The sequence below is a fragment of the Chiloscyllium punctatum genome, chromosome 19 (genome assembly GCF_047496795.1).
Source record: "Chiloscyllium punctatum isolate Juve2018m chromosome 19, sChiPun1.3, whole genome shotgun sequence".
NCBI classification, from domain to species: domain Eukaryota; kingdom Metazoa; phylum Chordata; class Chondrichthyes; order Orectolobiformes; family Hemiscylliidae; genus Chiloscyllium; species Chiloscyllium punctatum.
This window is the reverse complement of record NC_092757.1, coordinates 57,153,912-57,180,776: the sequence shown is the minus strand read 5'-3', so window position 1 is coordinate 57,180,776 and position 26,865 is coordinate 57,153,912. Positions and strand designations below refer to the sequence as shown.

Here is a 26,865-nt window from a genome sequence, read left to right as displayed (position 1 = left end):
TACATCCAATAAAAATCCTTCAGGTTGTAAGTCATAAGCCAGTCAGCACACTTGCTGTGTTTACTAGAAGCCAAAACAATACAAATAGAATTATTGTGGGCACATTCTGAAACCTATTTCATTCAGATTACCCCATTCTTCAAAGATGTTCAAAGACTTTTAAAAAACCTGTAAATGGTTGTGAAGTCTTAAATTACATTAAGTTTACCTTGGATTGGTTTGCAGCTTGCTCCTGGAAAGATTAATATGCTTGGTAATGTGGAAGAGAGTAGTGAGTAACAATGACTTGTTGCAGATGCTGGAATCTGCTGTTGTGTGCTGCAATCTGTAAATTCTAAGAATGTGGGTTTTTAGGGGCTTACTATGGCCTGATAGAGAAGCAGTTAGCTCAGTTGGTTGGATTGCTGGTTTCCCATATAGAATGATGCTAATGGATTCTGTTCAATTCCTACACCAGCTGGGGTTGTTATGAAGTTTTCTCCTTCTCACCCTTTGCTTCACTATTCTTTCTACTTAAAAATGAGTGCAGAAGACGATTTACTTGATCAGCTTTGGACTTAGCATCCAGTTGAGAAGGAAGTCTCTATTTCAAACATTATTTTCTCTATGATGTCCAATTTTGTGTTCGATTTGGCCTATCTCTGAAATTTATGGCTTATGTGGAAGTATCTTATGTGATGGTTGATGTTGAAGTATGCCCAGGCAGTTCTTAGCCCATGTTAGGTGAAATCATAACCAGTGTGGGGCAGAGAATGCCCTTTTGAGGAAGCCTAGCTTGGAGCATATGTAGAGCCATGGCTCAAGAAATTACTGTAATGTTTGACTTTTTAACCTCATTTCTTTATTTTTTCTACATTTATGTTAAGAAGGCTGCAGTGCTCAACTTTTCACATGTATTTCTTTATTTCTCAATTTATGTACTAAGATTTTGTACCTAAGTACTTTATACCTGAGATAGCACAATATGTGGTGTATTGTACAGTTTATACTGTACTCCTGTATGAGAATTCTGTGGCATTAAGAGGTTATTTTGTCCTTTCTTTTGAAGAGATGTTGGAGGCAGAGATACTGAGCTGTCTACCAAGATCACTAGAGTAAACAGCTTGTGAGGCCTTGGTGTTTTTTTTTAAAGTTGGAACAATATAAGCAACCTGGATGGGTGTGGCCAGCTCTTACAGACCAGGATTCCTAGTTTTCCTCAGCTTTTAAGTTTAGCTTTAAGCAGTTGGTGCTATGGACTTGAAGATGTAAAGCTATCTTTTCCCTCTCTCAGTTACAGCTGGAATCTGGAGTCTCTCTCTGCTGTTGTGTGACCTGTGAGATGAATTTACTTTTCTGAATCTGCCTTTTTGCCAAAAGGTATGTTTACGGGATATTTAAATATTGGAGCAGTTACTGTTTAGTAGTAAAATAATGTATTATGCTGTTAAGTTTTCCAGTAGAATTTTGTTATTCCGAATTCCTCATTCTTTTGTTGGATTTTTTAGCGATAGTGTTTGAATAAATGGTGCTTTGCTTAATGTCGAGTAATTTGACCAATTAAGTTGCATCAGAAGTGCAGCATGTTACATCTAAAGCACAGCACGTCACATCAGCCTTTAAAGTTAGGGTCTGGGCTACCTTCTTAAAATGTTTTGAGGGGGTCTGGTCTGACCCCAAACACTTGTACCTAGTAGTTGAATACACACAACAATAAAACCTAATTCAAAGGCTAAATCTAATCTACATTTAAAATGTTTAAAGTGGTAGGTATCTTATCATTTTTAAAGGTTTTTATTTTGCAGCTGTGGAGATTCTCCTACCCTTTGCTGTTGCACTTTTGGAGGTGTTTCCCTCTTTTGTAGTTTTAATGAAAGATTCTCACCTTTCTTCCCTGAGGGAAAAAAAATATGCCAGACCAGAATTGCTCATTTTGTTCTGAAATAGTTCAGCTCTTATCTCTTTAAATGACTGGCTTCATGATTTTCCTTGTTCGCTACTCCCAGATTATGTGAGATTCTCTCTTGGTCACATGTTTTTCTAGCCTTGCCTCCTTACATCCCTGACGTCTGATGGCTGATCTGAATTGTAGCTTATTTTTTAATTAGTGGAGACTTGAATATGGTGACTTAAAGTCAGAAGTCATGAGGAATGAACTGATGTGAGCATTATTGATGAATCCTTGAGGTTTCTTCATTGTACCAGGGATTTTTAATTTCGACTCACACAATCTGTAATATCTTTGTGCTGAACACTGAACTCAGGCTCAGAACCATTCTCCCAGGCTGTTGCTTTGCAAAGAGTCTGCACCTTTGCTTTGGCACTGCAGATACCTTCTGCTCCAGTGCATCTTTCAATCGGTGACAGTAAATGGGATGGCACAAAGTAGAAATGAAGCATTCAAAGATCCAGGTGTCAGAACAAGATTTTAGATTCTTTAAAGAATTTGCTTAACTTACTGGGTTCTTTCTTTATTCATTATTGGCAGGGCTCCTGCCTTTCTGTTATGCCCCTGAACAATTGAGCCAAAGAAAGAATTTCATTGAATTCCATCTTTTTGAATTCATTGTTCTTTTTCTGTGTTGTGGTCTGAAGTTTTCGTCAGTGTTGAGGGTTGCCCTGGAGCATTTTGGGGTTTTTTTTGTCCTCAGAAAACAGCAATATTTTTGTTCCTTGATGTCTTTAGAGTTACCAGCATGTTTGGCTCACTGGAGCTGCCTTTGCTCGATTAAATTGGTAGATTCCACACTGAACACCATTCTGTTTGGCCAATATCTTCTAAGTATATGGGTTCTTCAGGGCATCCGTGGCCTGTTGAGTGCAACAGTAATAACCCACAGTTCAAATTGAACAAAACAATGTTTATCTTGTCACAAATTCACAAAGCAATTACTATTTTTGGTTATTTATCACATTGAGAAGATAAAACTCCTCAGATGTAATGCTATCACGTCAACTATTTACAAAACAGTAACATCAAATGGCAGTAAGAAAAGATAAAAAATGAATTAAAACAGCACCTATAAGATCATAAGAACTCGAAGCTGGAGTAGGCTGTCTGACCCCTGGAACCTGCCCCACTGTTCAATAAGATCACAGCTGGTCTTTCTGGTAGATTCACCCCCACTTACCCGTCTGCTCACTGTAACCCTTCATTCTTTTACTGTTCAAAAATCCATCTATCTTTGCCTTAAACATATTCAATGAGGCAGCCTCAACTGCTTCACTGGGCAGGGAAGATCTATCAGGGCTTTACATCTCAAAAGATCTTAAAGATGATTAGGTGCTTTCTAGGATAAATAAGATGCAGTTTATTGCATATCTGTGACTAGTTACGCCTTAGAATAGCCCTATAGTATTACACAGACTGTCGAGTGAATCTAATCTTGGGTTGCCTCCCACAAGATCCGACGTTTCTCTGTCACCCAAGTCCTTATAACACAATTGCAGTGGATGGTGCTTATGGTATTCAATTAAATAGTAATCCTTTCGGACCCACACATAACACATGCCACGTTCTATTAGCTCAGAAGGAAACAGCAGAAAACAACTGGCTCATATGGGTCAATTGATTTGGCCACTGATAGGATGGTGAGCAACTTAAAAAAACCTTTGCAGCATCCTGGTGTTAAGGAAATGTCCAGGAAAGCTACATGATTGATGGAAATTAATCGGAAGTACAACTCATTCTAAAATAAAGGCAATATTCAATGAAGTTGTTTCGTTGGTCCATTTGATTGTAGACATGACAGAACGGAAGAGCCCTGTCAATGAGAAGAGTATTATTGATTAAAGAAAGATTTCAGTAAATTAAGCAAATGCTGAAATGAATCCAAAATCTTGCAAGATCTTTGAATGCTCCATTTCTGGCTTGCAGTATCCTATTTACTGGCACAAATTAACTTAGATTATAGAAGGATTGAAGGAAACTTTATGATAAATAAAAGATATCATAATTATTTTTACTTTGCACTGAATATAAGAATCCTCAAATAAAATGCAGTCACAGCTATTATTTGCAAAATAATAGCGGCAACATATTGTAAAAAAACACTTTTATTGCACCTATGAAAACCTTGCATATCAAAGGACTTTATAGGCAGTGAAGTACCTTTCTGAATAATGTAGGAAGTGACATACAGCATGTGTACAGAAAGCTCCCACAAACAACAATGTGATAAATGAGTAAGCCATTTCTTTCAAACGCGTTGATGCAGGGATAAGTATTGATCACATGGTACAGGAGAGAATGAGGAGAAAGTGAAGGCTGCAGATGCTGGGGAGTCAGTGTCAGGAAAGGCTGGTGCTGGGAAAGAGCAGCAGCACACGCAGCATCCGGGAGGCACGAGAGTCAATGTTTTGGGCAATTCCTGATGAAGAGCTTATGCCCTAAGTGGTCTACTCTCCTACTTCTTGGATACAGCCTGCCCTGCTGTGCTTTCCCAGCACCACCCTTTTCGACAAGAGAGAATGACTCAGTTTGTCTTTGTAATGAGTGTGATGGGATCTTCTGCATATTCATGAGTAAGGAGATGGGGCTTGTCTTAACATCTCCTCCTAAAGTCAGTTCATTGATAATATAATCTTCTACTACTTGTCCCACTGCTGGAGAGGGTCAATGTTGAAGATGCTGTATAAGGTGCTGATCAAATGGGTTGCATTATCCTGCATGGTATCAAGCTTCTTCAGTGTAACTTATCCAGGTAAATGGAGAGTATTCCAACTGACTTAGTTCCTACAGATGATGGTTTTGGCTTTGGGGAGCCAGGAAGCCAGTTACTCATCACAGAATGTCTAGTTTCTGAGCTGCTTTTCTAACCACAGGAGTTGTACAACTAATCGAGTTCAATGTCTTGTCAATGCTAGCTCCCAGGATGTTGATAATTGGGGAATTGGTGATGGTGATATCTTTGAATGTCAAGTATGGATGGTTGGTTTCACTGTTGTTGGAGAAGGTCATTGCCTGGAGCTGATGTGAATGTTACTTTCTACTTATCTACCCAGGCCGAAATATAATCCAGGTCCTCCTGTAACTGAACTGAGGAATCTGAGTATCTAAGGAATCGCAAATTCTGTTAAACATTGTATCATCATCAGTGAACAGCCCCACTTCTGATCTTATGATGGAGGGAAGGTCATTCTTGAAGCAGCTGGAGGTGGTTGAGCCTCAGGCATTACCCTGAGAAACCCATACAGTCCTTGGACTGAGGTGATTGAACTCTAATAACTACAGCCATCCCCTTTTAAGCTGCGTATGCCTCCAGCAAGCAGAGAGGTTAGCCCTTGATTCCCATTGACTGCAGTTTTGTTAGGGCTCCTTGATGCTGCACTCAGTTAGATGCAACCTTGACATCAAGGACACTTACTTGCACTGCAATTCTGCAGTTTGACTCTTCAGTCCACATTTGGATCAAGATTGAAATGTGGTCAAAAGCTGAGTATCCTAGTGAAGCCAAAGCTGCACATCACTGAGCAGTTTATTGCTGAGCAAGATTCAACAAAAAGAAGAGATGGCAAAAGATCCTCCCGAGTCCAAAGTCATCTCCTGCAGATATGTTTGCATTTTACCTTTCCAGCAAACTCCAAAACAGGGGTTAGAACCTGACTATGAGCCCTGGTATGTGAGTTATCGTGGTGTGATGTCCTATTACGTCAGCTAGTCTGCTGTGAAGGCCACAGTTTCAGAGAAGCCATTAAACACCCTGTACTACAGTTAAGGAGAGGGGTATGACACTCTGAGTGACACCAGTCAGTCAATGTAGGAAGGAACCAGAGCAAGAGTCAATCTCCAAGAATCTCAGAAACAACTGTTTAACTCTCACTGGCAGTGTAGTCAGTTCCAGGCAATGGAACAGCCACACATTTTACTCTTCACAAACAACTGTGACCAATCTGTGTTGTTTTAACAGTAATGATCTCTTTTTGAACTGACTTATCATTTCCGATCGGTGTAACTGTGCAATGTCTTATTATTTCTTCTCATTTTTAATAATTAATAAACTCACTCTTCTGTTATACCAAGTCAGCCTGGGTAAATCAGCTATTTTTGGAATAGGTTTTATTTGGGTCTAGGAGGAAAATATCCACAAGAGAGGGGATCCTTTTTCAGTTAGTTCTGCTATGCAGAAAAAAAAACTTCAGAGTGTGAGATCTGTCTTGAGATAAACAGTCTACAGATGCGTTCATGTCTTGACTTGAGTTTACAAACAGAGGTTGGGTCCAAAGTCAGTTGCAAACTGACGACATCATTGTGTGGAAACATGTCTCAACTCCATCATCAAGAATAATTAATCAGAAATAATGTCTGAGTCTGCTGGTGATTGTGGCCATTGTATCAATGTGATGTCCCACTTACTGTTTCTCTGTCCGCAAGGGAGGAGAGCATTTCAGGTGTACATTTATTAGTTTAAATGGGTTACTACCTCCGCTAAAATAACACAGTGAGTGCATAACAATTCAACAACTGAACTCTGTTTAATCAACCATATCTAGCCTTTGGTTCACTCTTCAGGATAAACATCTATTATGAAAATTCTGATTACAGTAGAGAAATTATAGCAGATTGATTCACACATCCATCCTAGCATCAGAATGGCATCACCATTCATTCAGAAATACCTGCCTTGCACTCTCCTGTCACACCCCATCTGTTTCTTCTGTCATTCCTTACAATGGTACTGTTGGGGCACATTAGATCCAATGTTAAATTAGAATTAGTAGATTCAAAGCCAATACAGCAAGAAACCAAAACACAAGAGACTAAGAAACCATAGTTCAGGAACACGAGAGATCAGGACATGAGGGATCAATCGTAATGACAGGTTTTTCATTTTTTTCCACTGGCACTATGACTGAGGCTACAGTTCTCAGGAATACCACCCTCTTTTGGGAAGATTCATGACCGCAAAGCCTGACGTTAAAGTGAAAATTGGAAGATGACCAGCCTGGTGGGAGGGAAAGAATGGTGATAATTGGTGTTTAAACTGTAGTGAATATCAACTAATCATCCGAAAATTAAATTACAAAAACTAGAGCTTGCTTGTAACTGGCCACATCAGGTTTAAATGTCTGCAGAACAGATTGCATGGGAGGATGTGAAATATAACACCACCTGTTAATGAGACAGGAAGACATTAGGGAGAAAATCTGTTTGCACACTGACCTTAAGGATTCAGAGATCATTCTTTAGTCAAAGTTAGCAGTGTCTCAATCACTTTGAAAACACTGTGCTTACTGGCTTATTTCCCCCAAATCCCATTCCTGACTTCCATATTAGCTGACATTGATCACTGACCCATTTCCTCAGATACTGGCCCCTCCCTTTTATATATGCCATTATTATCCTTCTTATCAAAAGAGTTGCTTTTTAAACTTTTGTCGTTGTAAATTATCACCCCCATTTGCACTCTGCTTTTCTCTTAAGTCCTTAAATATGATTGTTGCCTCCAAACTCATTGCCCACATTTCAGACAATTACCTATTTCCATACTGTCTGATGAGGTTTCTGCTCCCAACAGAGGACTGAAATGATCCTTGTCAAAGTCACCAATGATATTCCATGTGACTGGGACTGGGAAACATTGCTTCTTGACCCAAGCTTTCAAGTTGGTTGACTACATCCTCCTCCTCCACTGCCTCTCCATTGTCCTTGCCTAATCTCACCTGTTCAATTGTTGAGTCACTTGCAATATTTTCTATTCCCACTCTCACACTGTTACCTCTGACATCCCTGGAGGATCTATCCTTAGCCCCTTCTATTTCTCATCTATGTGTTGCGTTCTGCAACATAATCAACAAGCATGTATAAATGTTTACATATGCCCATGTCCATGCTGACATTACTCAGCTCCACCTATGATCCCTCTGAAGGGCCACACCACTTATTAGGTATTTAGCATTGAATGAACAAAGATTTTCTCAAACTCACCATTGGGAAGAGTGAACCATTTCTTTACTGTCTACCACTGACTGCATTCCTCATCACTCATTCTATCCCTCCCCCTGGGAACCATCTGGAGCTGAGTCAGACCAATTAAACTTGACATTGTATCTGACTGTGATACTGGCCAAATATCTGCTCTACAGCACACTTCTGTCCTTGTATCCTGTCTCAACTCATCTGCTGTTAAGATCTTCATTCATGGTTTTGTTGCTGATAACTAAGATGCTCCTTGTTTTCCACCCACCTTCCATGCTAAATAGAAGCGTAGAATCATGGATTCCCTACAGTGTGGAACCAGGCCGTTCAGCCCATCGAGTCCACACTAACCCTCTAAAGAGCATCCCACCCAGATCCATTCCCCTCCCCAACCCCTCGAAAATTTTCTGTGGGGGTAATCCACCTATTCTGCACATCCCTGGACACCATGGCCAATTTAGCATGATTAATCGACCTAACTTGCACATCTTTCGACTGTGGGAGGAAACCGGAGCACCCAGAGGAAACCCACACAGACATAAGGCAGACGCGCGAACTCCACACAGATAATTGCCTGAGTGTGGAATCAAACCTGGGTCCCTAGCGCTATGAGGCAGCAGTGCTAACCACTAATCCACTTCTTCAATGGAAGAATCACTGGACTTAAAATGCTGACTTTCCTTCTCTCTGCACAGGTACGATCTGCTGAGTTTTTCCAGCACCTTTTGTTAAAGCTTTGTTGTATCTGATCTTGTGCTATTTCCCATTGATCCATCAGCTGTGTGTTCTCTGACCCACATTCCTTCCAGGTTGATAATGTTTGCATACTGGCTCTTAACCTGAACCAATAAAAGTAATATGATGGTGCGTGACCAAAACCTGGATGTTGTGCTGTATGCTAGGAGAGGGGAGAGACCTGAAGTAGGGATTTTGGTTTGGAACTCTGAGCCACGAGATCTAAATGACTGAAGACATTCCTGTTAACAGTGGGATAAAGAAAGAATGAGTCATAGATAAAAAGCGAGTGTGCTGAACGTCTAGACAAGATCAGAGAGACAAGGAGAAGAATAGCCATGAAAGGTTTTTAAATTGAAGATGCGAATTTTACATTTGAAATGTTGGAGGATTTGAGGCCAATTTAGTTCAGAAAGGACAAGGATCATAGAAGACTAGATTTTGATGCAGAGTAGGATATAGTGACAGAGTTTTGGATGCATAATACTGAGGATGCTAGAGATCTGAAATAAAAACTCAAAACGCTGCACAAACTCAGTGGGTCTGGCAGCATCTGTGGAGAGAGAAACAGAGTTAACATTCTGAGCCCAAAATGACTTCTCTTTGGAATGGCAGAGAAGTGGAGAGGTGATGGGTTTTATAAAGGCGGCTGCGGAACAAGGGCAGGCAGGCCAACGGAACAGGAGGGAAAGTCAGGGAGAGGTTAAAGAATGAGGGAGATTAGAAGTCAAAAGTTGCCATCGAGAAAAAGAAGTGATGATGGAAATAGAGAAGATACAAAGCATGAGTGCAAGGCAAGTGTCCATGGCAGAATGTAAGGCAAAAAGTGACTGAACCATGAGTGAAGTCTTAAACATCAGAAAGGGTGAGGAAATCCACATGTTATGTGCTAGTGAGGGTGACAAAGATGGTAGTCTTTCGGATAAGGTGCATGTGAGTGCATGGAATGCATTGCCAGCTGTGGTGGTGGAAGCAGAGTCATTGGGGACATTTAAGCGACTGCTGGACCTGCACATGGAGAGCAGTGAGTTGAGGGGTGTGTAGGTTAAGTTACTATATTTTACATTAGGATTAAATCTCGGCACAACATCGTGGGCCAAAGGGTCTGTTCTCTGCAGTACTTTGCTATGTTCTATGTGAGGTTATAAGCAGGGCTTGGGCTTCAATCAGATGCCAGAGTCTGATTTGGCCTGAAATGGTAGTGAGGAATGAGATGAAATCGATGTAAGAGTTTGAAGCTTGGTGACAAAAATGATAGCTTCAGTAAATATTGCAGTGGGGGTAAATTACAGAGCGGTTTATCCAAGCATAAGTGTTGGATAAACAATCTGATTGCCTAGTTAAAGGAAGATTCTCCCCTTGTCTGCGCAGGTTTCCTCCGGTTGCTCCAGTTTCCCCCACAGTCCAAAGCGATACAGGTTAGTTGGATTGGTCCTGGGGATTGCAGGGTTATAGGATGGGGATGCTCGAACTGGGATGATCTTCGGAAACTCAGTTTGGGCTATGGGCCAAATGGCCTGTTTCCACACTGTAGGGATTCTATGATTCTAACTGTGTGTCATCAGAATACATTGGACAGGCCCCAAGTCTGAGAATAATATCAAACAAGACAGCAAAAAGGACAGTCAAACTCTGTCAACTGGCACAATACCATAGTCTGGCTAACTATGGAGAATCCTCAGTCAGTTAAGTACTGGAAGGTTTGTTTGATCTTCAGGTTTTCAAGTTAATTTATAATCAGATTCCAGTCACATTTATATGCCATTGTGGTATAGAAAGAGAATTCAAAATATGCAGAATTGAGGCTGGGATTTATCAAAAATGATGGATTTATTTCTTTTAATGCTTTTTCCTTCATTTTGATGGTTCTGATAACCTGCAGAGTGAGTAAGACACAGCACTGTTTTATTAATCAATACTGCAGTCTAACATCCAGAAACTTGGTAGTAGCATGCTATTATTTTGTTTCTCTTTCTCACCTTCTGGTTCTCCTTGATCAAGCGTTTTGATGTAGTTGGTTATTCCCTCCGCTGTTGCACACGATCATTAATATCAATCAGAGGAGAAGTAACAATTTTTATAACCAAGAGGCTGTTGACTCTCATTCCTCAGGGAAACTGAAGAAGAATCGTGAAAAATGCAGGTTGGCAAGTGTCAAATCGAATTACTGTGCACAGTAACTGTCATTGTAATTGCTTTCAAGTGGTACCAGGTTGATATTTAAACAATGAATACTAAACAAGGATATTAATCAGAAAGAATAAATCATGTTGTAAGGGGGGACTGTTCACTTTCTTTTATCCCAATGTAGCTAGCTTTTGTGGTTTTATTCAACTCCATGTAAGGGGAGGTGATGGCCTAATAGTATCATTGCTGGACTGTTGACCCCAAGACCCAGATAATGTTTTGGGAACTCAAGTGCAAATCCTGCCACTGCAGATGGTGGAACTTGAATTCAATAAATATCTGGAATTATGAATGTAATGATGACCATGAAACCATTGCCAATTGTTGGGGAAAACCCAGCTGGTTCACTAATGCTGTTTTGGGAAGGAAATTGCCATCCTTACCTGGTCTGGCCTATATGTGACTCCAGACCCACAGCAATGTGGTTGAACTCCAACTGCCCTCTGGGAAATTAAGGATGGACTCTAAATGCTGCCTAACAAGTGACACCCTCATCCCATGAATGAATAAAAAAAGCTCCATATGCAAGATACCTGTACCTCACCAGTAATCCACTCAACCAAATGCAGTGTACATTCTGTACATTTCTGGTCCTTGCATTCCCATGAGGTGAAAACAATCTCTTAAACATTCTTGCAACTGTGATACTCTTCATCTCTCATGCTTTTATCGACTGGAGGTTAAAACCCAAACTTGTCATCACCTCTCTGATTTATCTTATCTCCTTCTCCACTCTTCAACCTTGGCCTTGGCTTTTCACATGTCATTCTCAATTATTGCTTAAAAACAATCAGTTCTACACAACCAAGTCTCTTCACGCCACAATGCATTCAACATCCTGAGGTGGCCAGAAAGAGGAGACGGGGAGAAACTGTTCCCATTGATGGTGGGATCAAGGACTAGGGGGTACATTGATAAAGCAACCAATGATGACATGAATGTAGAAACATTAGAAATCAGAATAGGAACAGGCAGAGTGGCCCCTTGAACCTATCCTGATTTTCAATAAGGTCATGGCTGGTCTGATTTTGTGGTATTGACTTCATGTTCCTGCCTGACTCCTCTTGATTCCCCTGCAGATCCAAAAATCTGCCTCTTACTCAGTTTTGTATCCATTTAATGACTGCTGTCTGGATAGAGAATCTCAAAGATTAATGAGCCTCCAAGTGAAGGAATTCCTCCCTATCTCCATCTAACATGGGAGACACATTACTTTAAAACTGTGAGCCCCACCCATTTCCCAAGGAAGTCATTCGCACAGCATTTATCTTGTAAAGCACCTTTTAAAATCTTCAATGTTTTAAGGAAATCCCATTCCACTTTTCTAAACCTCAATGAGCACAAGTTGAAACAGCTCAATTGTTTCTCATAAAACAAACGCCTTCATCAGAGAAATCAAGGCCCTGAGTGGGCCTTGCCTGACCTGCATCCAATGTAAGGAGACAGTGAGGGCTGCAGATGCTGGAGGTCAGAGTTGAGAGTGTGGTGCTGGAAAAGTGCAACAGGTCAGGCAGCATCCGAGGAGCAGGAGAGTCGATGTTTCGGGCCAGGGCCTGAATGATTCCTGATGAAGAGCTTCCTGATGAAACGTTGATTCTCCTGCTCCTTGGATGCTGCCTGAACTGCTGTGCTTTTCCAGCACCACACTCTCAACCCTGTATGCAATGTAAGTATATCTCCCATTGAATGAGGTGACCGAGCTCTTGTACTTTTGATGTGCCAATGACCCGTACAGTTCCAGCAAGACTTCCCTCTTTTTATACTCCAGTCCCCTTGCAATAAAGACTAACATTCCATTTAAACTTCTAAATGCTTGCTGTACGTGACTTTTTTGTGATCCGTTTATGAGTACACCCAAATCTGTCTGTACAACAGCATTCCGAAGTCTCTCTCCATTTAAATAAGATGCTGCTTTCCTATTTTTAGTGACAAAATGGGCAACTTTACATTTTCCCACATTATATTCCATCTAACAAATGTTTGCCCACTCACGTCACCTGACTATGTCCCTTCACTGACTCTTTCTGTCCTCCTCACAACTTGCTTTCATACCAATCTTTGCCATCAACACATTTGGTTACATACAGAGTCCCTTCATGCAAGTCAATCCTACAGATCATAAACTGTTGAGGCCCTAGCACTGATCCCAATGGCAATCCACAAGTTTCAGTTTGCCAATCTGAAAATGGACCATTTATTTCAATGTTCTACTTCCTGTTAGTATTAGCCAATCATCTAGCCATACGAATACATAAGCCTCAATATTATGACCTCCTATCTTGTGCAGTAACTTTTAACATTGCACCATATCGTATGTCTTTTTTGAAATCCAGATATATCACAGCTACTGACTTTCCTTTATCCACCCTAATTGTTACATCTTCGAAGGATGTAACCAAATTTGTCAACATGCACTCTTTTACAGAAGACCAGATTGACTCTGCCTGATTGCATTATGATTTTCTAAACAGTTGGTTCCTGATTTCTTAATAGCAGATTCCAATACCATTCGAACGACAGATATTAGGTTAACTGGCTTATAGTTTTCTGCTTTCTATTTTCCTCCTGTTTTAAAAAGGTCTTATATTTGTGTATTTGCAACATTCTGGACCCTTCCACAATCCAGGGAATTTTGGAAGATTACAAACATCGCAGCCATTATCTTTGCCACCCTAGACCATATAATGCAAGCTGTCTGGTCCTGGGGTGTTGTTTAGCTTCAGATGTATCAGTCTCCCTGAAGGGAAAATGATGGTTTTTAAGGTCTCCCTCCATTTTATCCCTTGACATTTTATAAGCAAAACCTCCTTTCACAGCTAGTGTTAAGGATATGGGATATATTGTTTGAGAGTTTGGTGCAGACAAATTTAATCTAGGTGTTCAAATGAGAATTAAGCAATTAGGAACGTAGAAATGTACCTGATCTGTCCTATATGTGACTCCACAGTAACACGGTTGCATCTGAAATGGCCTAGAAAATCATTGAGGTATACCTGACCTCCAAGAGGTCAAATAAAATAATGAAACTACTTGGATCACCCCAGGCAATGAAGATACTACAGCACAATAATATGGGTCCAGCGGGTGGTGTAAATGCAACATGATGTCTTAACTCTTACATTCAATGCTGGAAAAGCACAGCCAGTCAGGCAGTATCCGAGGAGCAGGTGAATCAATGTTTTGAGCATAAGCTTTCCATCAGACATCCTGCTCCTGCTCCTCAGACGCTGCCTGACGGGCTGTACTTTTCCAGCACCACATTCTTTGACTCTGATCTCCAGCATCTGCAGTGCTCACTTTCTCCCTCTTACATCCGATGTTCTGGCCAATGAAGGCAAACGTGCTAAACACCTTCTTCACCACCATGCCTACCTACAACTCCACTTTCTATGGAGAACTATGTATGTGCACCCCTAGCTATCTTTGTTTGTGAACACTTCCCTGGGTGCAACCATTAAGTGCATAAGCCCTGCTCTGATTTGCTTTCCCAAAATGCAGCACCTCACATTTATCTAAATTAAACTCCATCTGCCACTCCTCGGCCCATTGGCCCATCTGTTCAAGCACCCGTTGTATTCTGAGATAACCTTCTTTACTGTCCACTACACCTCCTATTTAGGTGTCATCTGCAAACTTTCTAACCAGACCTCCTATGTTCACATCTAAATCATTTATATAAATGACAAAAAGCAGAGGACCCAGCTTTGATCCTTATAGCACTCCACTGGTCACAGGCCTCCAGTCTGAAAAGCAACCCTCCACCACCACCCTCTGTCTCCTACCTTTGAGCCAATTTTGCATCCTTTAGGGTAGCTCCTTCTGGATCCTATGTGATCTAACCTTACTAATCTGTCTACCATGTGGCGAAGTCGATATGGACAACAACTACTTCTCTGGTCTCATCGATCTTCTTTGTCATGTCTTCAAAAAACTCAATCAAGTTAGTGACACATGATTTCCCATGCACAAAGCTATGTTGACTATCTCTAATCAGTACTTGCCTTTCTAAAATCATTCAAATCCTGTCCCTCAGAATGCCCTCTAACAACTTACTCAGCCCTGAAGTAAAGCTCACTGGTCTGTAGTTTCTTGGCTTTTCCTTTCCATCTTTCTTCAATAGTGGCACCTCATTAGCCATCCTCCAGTATTCTGGCTCCTCACCCCACAGCTATCAATGATGCAAGTATCTCAGCAAGAGGCCCAGCAATCTCCTCTTGAGTTGTTCCATAGCTTTTTGCAGTCTTTCTCCACTTAAACAATATTCAGCTCCTCTATTCTTCTCCACATGATATTCCAACTGCCAAATGTTTGCCCACTCACGTAACATGTTTATATCAACTGACAGGCTTTTAATGTGATCTGAGCCACTTGCCTTCCCATTATTTTTGTGTCATCTGCAAACTTGGTGATAGTATATTCACCTCTGTCCAATCCATTAGTTTATATATTGTAAATAATAATGGCTCCAGCACTGATCCCTGTGGCATACCACTAATTACAGCATGCCCCTGTTATCCCAACTCTCTGTCTCCTATTAGCTAGCCGCTCCTCTATACATGCTAATGCTCTACACCCAAAGCCAATGGATTCTTTTATTCAGTAATGTGGCGTGCAGTACCTTATTGAATCAGCAGTGTTTGATTTAGTATTCTGGTACTTTCATTATTTGGTATATTGAAACACCATGATTAAGCAACCCCAAAAACAAAAAGTTCTCTCCATCACCATCTCATTCATGAGCATCACTGATACCTTGCTTTGAGAACTCTATTAACCCATGTACGCTGGCAGTAATCCTACCATCTGTCAATGTGTGGGCGACTGTTCTTGATTAGTGATTCCAAACTATGAGGTGGTAACTGTTTCTAAATGCTCAGTGGCAGCCCTTGGGGCATGAGAAAGCTCTGAAAGAAATTAATCGAAGAACTATTGACGCCTGCCATCTTTATACTTTGGATGTTTCGTTATTCATGCTCACGGTGTGGGTGTTACTAACATCGGCAACATTTACTGACCATCACTAACTCCCCTTAGAAGGTTTACCTCTCATTGTTTGGTCATTTCTGAAACAGTAAGAGTCAAACACATTGGAGTGAGGTTGGAGGTACAGGTCAGTCTGACAGCTCAGGGATGACATGTTCATTCTCCAAAGAGCAGTGAAACATTCTTGTTTTAAAAGCAATCCAACAATTTTATGGTCACACTGACACATCGAGCTGAATCCTTCTAGTTTTTAGGTAAGTCTGAATTTTTAGCGAGGGTTCCACCTTGACGCCTCATGGTTTTCTTCATTAGGTATCTGACCAAATGTCGAAGTGTGTGTTGCTGGAAAAGCTCAGCTGGTCATGCATCATCTGAGGAGTAGGACAGTCAACATTTCGAGCATCAGCTCTTCACCAGGAATGAGGCCTGTGGGCCAATGGGGCTGAGACATAAAAGGGAGAGGGATGGGGCTGAGGGGAAGGTAACTTGAATGTGGTAGGGAGATGAAGGTGGGGTGAAGGTGATAGGTCAGAGAAGAGGGTGAAGCAGATAGGTGGGAAGGAAGGTGGACAGATAGGACAGGTCAAGAGGGCAGTTCTGAGTTGGAAGGTTGGATCTGAGAGAATGTCGGGGGGGAGGGGGACTGGGAAAACTGGTGCAATCCACATTGATCCCATGTGATTGGAGGCTTTCTTCTTCCAGGTGTCGAGAGGCTAGAGTTTGGCAGAGGAGGAGGCCCAGAAAATCCGTGTCCTTGGCAGAACGGGAGGGGGAGTTAAAGTGTTCAGCTACAGGGCAGTGGGGTTGTTTAGTGTGTGTGTCCCAGAGAGGTTCTCTGAAACATTCCGCAAGTTGGTGTCCTGTCTCCCTGATGTAGAGGGGACCACATTGAGAACAACGGACATAGTAGGTGACCTATGTGGAATTACAGGTAAATCTCTGTTGGATGTGGAAGGATCCTTTGGGGCCTTGGACGGAGGTGAGGTGTGGGTGCAGGATTTGCACTTTCTGTAGTGGCAGGGGAAGGTGCCGGGAGTGGAAGGTGGGTTGGTGGGGGTCATGGACCTGACAAGGGAGTTACAGAGGGAATGGTCTCTCTGGAACGCAGGAAGGGGGGGGCAGGAGGAATCTGTTTGTAGGTGTTGGAAATGGCGGAGGATCCCTTTTATCTTACCAAATGTGCCGTCACTAATTACCTGACTTACCCCATGGTGTTGTTCTTATCTGCTACTAATCCCGCCTCACCACATGACTTTCCCAGCGTGACTCGTCATTCGTTGACTATCAGCAGGAAGGCCAGAAGTTTAAAAGGCCTCTGTTCACCCAGATGATCACTGGTGTTCTGAAGCTGCTGTGTTTGATCACAGATTAATTGTAAACACTCAGAAAAACTGGAGGATGACACTGTGATTCTCTGACAGGGGCCTGTAGGTACAATTCCGGGGTGTGGAGTAAAGGAGAGGAGTCCTCTCTCCTGAAAACCTGCTGAGGACTCATGTTCCAGACTCTGCCAGCCTGGTCAGAGGATGCCACTTGGGTCAATGACATCGCCACAGGGCAGCAGTGCTGCAGGAAAATCAATGACCATCATAGAACATAGAACATAGAACATAGAGAAGTACAGCACAGAACAGGCCCTTAGGCCCACGATGTTGTGCCAAGATTTAATTCTGATGTAAAATATAGTAACTTAACCTATGCACCCCTCAACTCACTGCTATCCATGTACATGTCCAGCAGTCACTTAAATGTCCCTAATGACTTTGCTTCCACCACCACAGCTGGCAACGCATTCACAACTCTCTGCATAAAGAACCTACCTCTGACGTCTCCTTTGTACCTTCCTCCTAATATCTTCAAACTATGACTCCTCGTACCAGTCAATCCTGCCCTGGGGAAAGGTCTCTGGCTATTAACTCTATCTATTCCTCTCATTACTTTGTACACCTCGATCAGGTCTCCTCTCTTCTTCCTTCTCTCTAGAGAGAAAGGTCCAAGCTTATTCAACCTTTCTTCATAAGCCCTCCAGTCTAGGCAGCATCCTGGTAAACCCTCTCCAAAGCCTCTATATCTTTCATATGGTAGGGTGACCAGAACTGGACACAATATTCCAAGTGTGGTCTCACCAGGGACTTGTAGAAGTGCAGCAAAACCTCGCGGCTCTTAAACTCAATTCCCCTGTTAATGAAAGCCAAAACATCATATGCTTTCTTAACAACCCTATCCGATTGGGTGACAACTTTGAGGGACCTATGTGCCTGCACACCCAGATACCTCTGTTCCTCCACTCTGCCAAGAAGCCTGTCTTTACTCCTATATTCAGCATTCGAGTCCGACCTTCCAAAATGCATCACTTCACATTTATCCAGGTTGAACTCCATCTGCCATTTCTCAGCCCAGCTCTGCATCCTGTCTTTATCACGCTGCAGCCTGCAGTAGCCCTCGATACTATCGACGACACCTCCAACCTTTGTGTCATCTGCAAATTTACTAACCTACCCCTCAACCTCCTCATCCAAGTCATTTATTAAAAACTACAAAGAGCAGAGGCCCAAGAACAGATCCCTGCAGGACCCCACTCAACACTGACTTCCAGGTAGAATATTTTCCATCAACAATCACTCTCTGCCTTCTGTCAGCCAGCCAATTCTGAATCCAGATAGTCAAATCTCCCTGTATACCATACTTCCTGACTTTTTGAATGAGCCTACTATGGGGAACCTTATCAAATGCCTTGCTGAAGTCCATATTCACCACATCCACTGCTTTACTGCCATCGACCTGTCTTGACCTCCTCAAAGAACTCAATAAGATTTGTAAGGCATGATCTGCTCCTCACAAAGCTATGCTGACTGCCTTTAATCACACTATACTTTCAAAAATAGTCATAAATCCTATCCCTCAGAATTCTTTCCACAACTTTGCTGACTATAGACGTAAGATTGACAGGTCTGTAATTGCCAGGGATTTCCCTATTACCCTTTCTTGAAAAGTGGAACAACATTTGCCTCCCTCCAATCCTCCGGTATGACTCCCGTGGAGAGTGAGGAGGCAAAGATCCTCACCAGTGGCTTAGCAACCTCCTTTCTCACTTCCCGGAGCACCCTGGGATAAATCTGGTCTGGGCCTGGGGACTTAACAATTTTAATGTTTTCCAAAATTTCTAGCACATCAACCTCATCAATCTTGATCTGTTCAAGCCTGTACCCCAGCTCCTCAATGTTTTCATTTACAACAAATTCCCTTTCCTTGGTGAAAACTGAATCAAAAAACTCATTTAGAGCTTCCCCTATCCACTCAGACTCCACGCACAAGTTCCCTCCGCTATCCCTGATCGGCCCTACCTTCTCCCTGATCATTCTCTTATTCCTCTCATGAGTAAAATGCCTTTGGGTTCTCCCTAATCCTATTTGCCAAGCCTTTTTCGTGCCCCCTCCTGGCTCTCCTCAGCCCATTTCTGAGCTCCTTTCTAGCAAGCCTGTAATCCTCTAAAGCTGTGCTAGATCCTTGCTTCCTCCACCTTACGTAAGTTGCCTTCTTCCTTTTGATGAGAAGTTCCTCTGTTCTCGTTATCCAAGGTTCCTTAACCTTGCCCCTTCTTACCTGTCTCAGAGGAATAAATTCATGCATCACTCGCAATAACTGCTCCTTAAACAGTTTCCACATGTCTGCTGTGCCCTTTCTGTGGAACAATTGCTCCCAGTCTGTACTTCCCAACTCCTGTCTGATAGTGTCATAATTTCCTTTTCACCAATTAAAAGTCTTCCTTCAGTAACTGCTCCTTTCACTCTCCAAGGTTATTATGCTAAATGTGAGGCAGTTGTGATCACTGTCACCAAAGTGCTCTCCCACCATGAGATATGACACCTGTCCTGGCTCGTTGCCGAACACCAAATCCAAAATAGCCTCTCCCCTCATCAGTCCGTCTACATACTGAGTAAGGAAACCCTCCTGAAAACACCTGACAAAAACGGCTCTATCCAAACCATCTGCACTTCCAAGGTTCCAGTCGATATTGGGAAAGTTGAAATCACCCATAACAAGAACCCTGCTACTTTTGCATTTTTCCCGAATCTGCCTGCATATGAGTTCTTCAATCTCTCTACTGCTATTAGGGGGCCTGTAGAAAACCCCCAATGAGATGGCTGTTCCCTTGCTGTCCCTAACTTCCACCCATACTGACTCAGTAGGCAAACCTTCCTAGACAACCTTCGTTTCTGTAGCTGTGATGCACTCTCTGATTAGAATGCTACACCCCCTCCTCTTTTTCCATCCTTCCTGTTCTTTTTATACATTCTAAACCCTGGAGCGTCAAGCAACCATTCCTGTCCCTATGAAACCCACATCTCTGTAATGGCCACAACATTGTAGCCCCAAGTACTGATCACTGCTGTACCAGGTAAATGCCACACTTTTCTCTCTGCCACTTCCCATTCACTCAATCTCTGCTCCAGCCCCACAGCCCACGCAGGCTCATGCTCTGCCACTCTCGTTACTGCCAGCAACACTTTCCCTGACTCACTCTCCCCCATTCCAACCTCCCTCTAGCCCTCAGCCCTGCCTCACTACCACCCTGAGACATCTCATTACCCTTCACCTACCTGCATCAACTCTAAGAGCTGTGCCACCCACAGGCATAATACTCAATCCCTTCCCTTCTCATTATGGGAAAAGGTAGCCCATAACAGGGCACAGACAGTGGGTGGTGAGGTGCCTGACCTTAGACTCAGTGTCTTACTCACCCTCTGTCTGTAATCTGCACATGTCCAACAGCCGTCCACTTCAGACCTCTGTCCCCAACTTTAATCACTCTACCTTCATTGAACTTTATTTTCAATGTCCAAAAGTGCTCTTACACACAACTGAATGTTTCTTCATTATTACTGAATGACCCGTGGTACATTTTAGATTAGATTAGATTCCCCACAGTGTGGAAACAGGCCCTTCAGCCCACCAAGCCCACACCAACCCTCCGAAGAGTAACTCACCCACACCCATTCCCTTACCCTATATTTCCCTCTGACTAACCTAACACTATGGGCAATTGAGCATTAGGCCAATTCACCTGACCTGCACATCTTTGGACTGTGGGAGGAAACCGGAGCACCCGGGAGAAACCCTCCCACACAGACATGGGGAGAATGTGCAAACTCCACACAGACAATTGCCCGAGGCAGGAATTGAACCCGGGTCCCTGATGCTGTGAGGTTACAGTGCTAACCACTGAACCACCATGCCACCCCTAATTTCACCCATTATCCACCACCACTGAGTCAACCGTGTTCCCAATTCGTCAAAGTACATATAATAAAGAGCAAAGGCAATGCTGAACTCTGACAGTGAGGGAGAACTGGTGGGGGGAGGGGCGAGGCTGAATGGAAATGGAGTTGGACGGGGAGGTAAAGCACTCTGGCCCCTGGGGTGCCAATCTTTCCCTATAACCACTGAGAGTAACAGTGGACACCCACTTCATTCCAGTAAAGGTGAACCATGTGTTCTCAGATGGGAATGATTACCATCTCACTGAGCTTTGTGGACTCGTAAACAGCCAATATTGGTCCATAAAGATTTCTGAAACAAAGTGAAAAAATGCTAACGACATACCACTGCTGAGGTAAAATGTAATTTGTTGTCTTTCAAGTCACTCCTTCCTTACAGCTGTGACTCAGTGCTAACATCAAGTCATACAGCATGGACACAGACCCTTTGGTACAACCAATCCGTGCCAAACATAATCCCAAACTACACTAGTCCCATCTGCCTGCTCCTGGCCCTTATCCCTGTGAATCTTTCCTATCCCTGAATTTATCCAAATGTCTTAAACATTGTAACTGTACGTGCAGCCACCACTTTCTCTGGCAGTTCATTCCAAACACGAACCACCCTCTGTGTAAAAAACGTTGCCCCTCATGACCTTTTTAAATCTTTCTCATCTCACCTTAAAAATATGACCCCCTTAGTTTGGAACTCTTCCAGCCTGGGGAAAAATCCTTTGTCAATCTCTTTATCTACGCCCCTCATGATTTTATAAACCTCAGTAAGATCACTCCTCAACCTCTGATGCTCCAGTGAAAGAAATCCTCGTCTTTCCATTCCCAGCAACATCCTGGTAAACCCCTTTCTGTGGTGAGAGTGGTGGCTTGATGAATTCCTTATTGCTTCAGCCCCTCATTTTACCTCAATTTGGTGGAAAACACACACTATTCTTTCTCTGTTCTCTTGACCTTGGATGTGATGCTCTTCAAAATTCTTAATTCACCACAGAAAATCTGCTAACCTCTCTCTTAATAATCCATGATTCATATCTATTCGGTAACAATGTGCTTCTAGCCTTAACAACGGAGTAGGAATTAAAGGTAGAGCATTTTGAAGGTCTTAATGCTAACTCAGCAAAAGGAGTACTTAATTATCATTTTACTGTCACCTCCAGTTCCACTCACTGAGCTCAATCTGATAAGTGTGGTACTCAGACAAGTTCAACAGAATTGAAGGAGGCAATGAATTGACAATTAAAAGAATTATGATGGTGATCAGGGGAGTGCAGCTTAATCATTCACCATCTGAACAGGAATCATAAATTACAGAGCACTGTAGCTTGTATTTGCATTTCTCTGGTTAGACTCACTTGGCACAGTTTGTAGTTAAAGATTTTTGTTTCACTTGATTTTGTTTATTCATCTTCTACTGCTTTTTTAAAACATATTTCTTTTACACTTATTACTCACGTACATTTGCTCTGTCTGTTGTTACAGTCATTTGTACCACTGCAATGGTTTATTAGAGAGGAGTTATCATGGATCAGGTGAATCATCATCACACTGCTTACAATGGAACTGAATTCTCACTGTCATTTTGCTGATAAAATTAAAATTAAGAGCATTCAGCAAGAATGTGAAAAAAAGTCCATCCACTTAAAGCCTCGTGTTGAAACTCCTGAGATCAGTCAAACTTCAGAACCAAAGTTAAGATTAATTAATAGCACATGATTATTGCCTATTCAGTTTGTATGCAGATGGTATTATATGTCTCTGGAGCAGTTGGAACTTAAACCTTGGCCACCTGGCTCAGAGGTAGGGACACTACAACTGCCACCACTGCAACGTAAGAGTCTATTAACTGCACATATTAAGGACAAGTTAATTAGCAGCACCCGACAAAGGATTAATGAACTATTTATTGAAAATGTCATATCTTACAGAAGTCTAATGGGTGGCATGGTGGCTCAGTGGTTAGCACTGCTGTCTCACAGTGCCAGGGATCCAAGTTTGAGTCCAGCCTTGGGCGACTGTCTGTGTGGAGTTTGCACATTCTCCCCGTGTCTGCATGAGTTTCCTCCGGGTGCTCTGGTTTCCTCCCACAATCCAAAGATGTGCAGGTTAGGTGAATTGGTCATGTTAAATTGCCCATAGTGTTAGGTGCATTAGTCAGGGTAAATATAGGGTAGGGAAATGGGTCTGGGTTGGTTACTCTTCGAAGGGTCAGTATGGACTTGTTGGGCCAAATGGCCTGTTTCCACACTATAGGGAATCTATTCTAATCTAAAAGAGATACTGGACTACTCCAGCAAACAAAAACAAAATAAATGAAAGTGTTCCAGTTTTATATGAGGTCGATTAATAGCAAAATAAAAGATTAAAGAACAAAGGAAACTTCTCTGTTCTCTATGACACAAGACCAGATCAAATCTTTCTTTCATATGGTCTTCTCAGTCACATGATAGATCTTTTGTTAACATTGTATGTATGTTATTAACATATCTGTATAAATGGTCTAACATTGTGAAAGGATATACACAAAGGCTGCACAATTAGAATGCCTAATACACAGCGCAATCTTAAAACCTGTGGTCAAATACAGAGTAAAACCTGTATTTCTAGGAAGCTCCCAACTCCTGTGGTCTGGTGGTCGGTGGTGATGGTAGCAGTTATACCTTGATTTAAAGGTGTGGTATGGGCAGGGCTGTGTATTTCGGCCATGAGTCTTCAAGTAACTCACCAGACTGATTCTCACCCCACAGATGTTTCAGCACATGTGATTGTGTCCCATAAGTTAGCGGATCCATAAATTTGGCTTTTCGGCTTGCACTTCCCTTCTGTGCTACTGCATTCCCATTATTAAGGCATCTGCAAGCCAAGCATGTTGCAGTTTGATTGACAGGTTGTCATCATTTTGAATGATTGATCGCAAGCTCCTCCTGATTATTAATGTCAAAGCTGCCAAGGAGAGCCTTAGAGTGTGTTTGAAGGATATAAGTTTTTGGCGTCTCCTGAACAGCGTTACCTTAAATTTGTTTACAACCTGCTCGGGCCTCCGAATTCCGTGCGTGGTAATGAATTCCAGAATCGGAAGTCACTGCCACATTCGGAATGCCAATGCTGATCGTCATGTGCAGAACACAGCAGTGGCTATGTGCATGTACAGCAATGTAGCTTAGAAGGATCATTGGTCATGGAATGCTGGGTGTTGAGAAAACAGGACTTGGCAATGAAGATGTTATTTAGTTACTGAATACAGTTATCCAGTCCATTATAATTGATCTTGCAGGCATTTTACCTATGTGCTCACTTCAAGAAGGACACTAACACTTGTTCTACAATCTTACCAAAGAATCTGGAGGATGTGACAGAGACACTGATGATGGAATTTCTCTTGTGTCTTACACAGGTCTGACTGCAGTACAGGAGCATGGTGCCAACACACCCCTGTGAACTAGGAATGCTGTTTACTTGCAGAGGGCTTTGTTATCAAACAATCACTGCTGTAGTATGTAGAAGGTGGTTTGGTGTTGGATCACCTTGTCAATGATGGCCTTTGGAGAGCTGGAGGGGTTTACGTATGAGCTGTGCTAAATGGATTTTCCAGAGTCTCTCCATCAACAAATATGGGAGGTGGAATTTGTGGCTGATGGAGATTAGGTTGATATATGTGTATGATTTTGGCATTTTTCAAGGACCGCCCAAATTGGATGCAGAATTGAAGAAATTGTGAGTGTAAATCTGATGTAGAGTAAGAATGACAGTGTGATTGCTCACAGGCTGTTATTAATTGGTGGTGAGCATCATCTTAGCATAAAAGTAACTAAGGTTAAAGAGTTTTCCATCTCAGTGGTAATTCATACCCACATCAAAGGCCATTCAATCTTGAATAAGATAAATAGTCACTGTCAGGTAAATTGTAAACGGTATGGAGGCTATGACTTGCCTTGTTTGTCAAGGCAATGTGAAAGGTTTGGAACAGGGTGGCTTAAGATGGTGTCTACAGCATTTTCTTTTGTCTGGGGTATTAATATTCCAAGCTTGAGTCACACGTACATAACAATTGCCATTCAATGAGTAAATTGATGGGGATTCAATTGTTGCAATGAATGGCTCTAGATTTTCATCTCCAGTACTTTGTCAATCTAATGGCTGACCCTAACCCTAAGTGGCTCTGGAGGGTGCAGCAGTTCCTTGTGAGTTGATCCTGTGCCAAACCAGTTTTTTTGTTTTAACATTTGGGGGATGTTGGCTTTGCTGATTGGCCCAATGTTAATTGTCCATTTCCAATAGCCTTTAGGAAGGTGGCACTGAGCTGCCTTTCTAAACTACTGACATCCTCAGGGTGTACGTTCACCCTAAATCCTGTTCAGGAGGGCAGAGACGGTGAGTGAATGGAGCTATATTTCCCAGTCTGGATGGTGACATAAATCCCTAGCACTTCATAATCTTTCTGCATAAATCACACCCCTAACACGCTCTCACTACCCTCAGTGTTTGAAAAATCTCCGATATTTCTTAGTGAACAGAATTGGATTCTCATGATATAGACAGAGGAAAATGCTACATTTTTTGAACGCACCTTTCTTTGATTTATCTTCCAACATTGTGGTTATAGAGTCTTGCACTCTATTGGCTGCTGCATGTGAGTTGAGCATATTGAGTATTAACTTTACCAAGACTGAAAAATCACTTCCAAATGCAGCTGTAGCTATTTTCATTCCTGGAGAATATGTCTCCCCATCTTTCATTCTGTCTGTAGAATGCTTCACGTTTGTCAGTACTGATCGCCAGCTTCTTTTATCTGGCCCTTATTATGCCTTTTGTTTCATTTGCTTTATGATTTTTTTCACCACCCTCTTCAATTCTGCTGCTTCTCTTCGTTTGATCTTTCTACATATTTGTCTAGCTTACCTTAAGTTTCTGAATCCAGGGCTCCTTGACAGAAATCATTAAACAGCCATGGCCTTAGCATCGACCTCTGGGCTCTTCAGGAACTCCTTACGTGGATCCAAACCTCTGCCAAAGTCAGTGCTTCAGGAGACGACGGGCTTAAATCGCAGGATATTATGAGAAGGTGCAAAACAGTTCAACTGCATTTGCTGAAGGGGAAACATGAGGGTGAATGACAGAATGGCCATAACTAACCCTGAAACCCTAATCACAAATGGTAGTGTGCATGTTAGAAATCTTAAGAGAATTTTGAGGATGTAATGGCTTTAGTTTAAAGCACCGCATCGTTAGTGAATGGACAAGCCACTTCTCACCGACTGACTCTCTTTACATTGAGTTCAATGGGCAAGGAAAATCAGCTGGAATTTCAAGCAGCCTCTCAACTTGCTGTTCGCCAAAATCAATTTAACTCCTTGATCATCAAATGAAACGAAGGTTAAAGGGCCCACGGGACGCTAGACCGCAGTGTATGACGGCCTCCTCAGTCTGTTTACGGCGAGGCAGAATTACGTATCGAGCTAAGAATGAATTCCCCAGCGTGAAACAACAAATCCAGCTTAAAACTCCAGCTCCTCAAATAAAGCAATTGGAAGATTGTAGCACTCCAACATAAACGTGTTTGCACCATTGTGCCAGCACTGAAATTAACTTTCGCCTGTGTACTGTAGCTATCATGGAAAATCTGTCACAAAGTTATTGAGTTTTCTTCCTGATTAAAAGCTTTTATCGATTTTGAAGTAACACAGTAGGCACAGTGAAGTGAAACATAGGCTGACAATACAGGGTGAATTAAATACATTAAATAAAAAACACTCGAAAGGAGACTTCAGCGGAATGCACAATGTTTTGTGTGGG

At 42.2% G+C, this 26,865-nt stretch overlaps 1 long non-coding RNA gene across 1 annotated transcript; it reads right to left on the bottom strand.

Moving 5' to 3' along the window:
* Positions 1–26,478, bottom strand: LOC140491364 (uncharacterized). Its single transcript, XR_011963297.1, has 3 exons — positions 25,972–26,478; positions 10,612–10,749; positions 1–2,790 (listed from the first exon to the last, which is right to left on the bottom strand). It is a non-coding gene; the product is annotated as an uncharacterized lncRNA (long non-coding RNA).
* Positions 26,479–26,865: the final 387 nt, after the last annotated feature.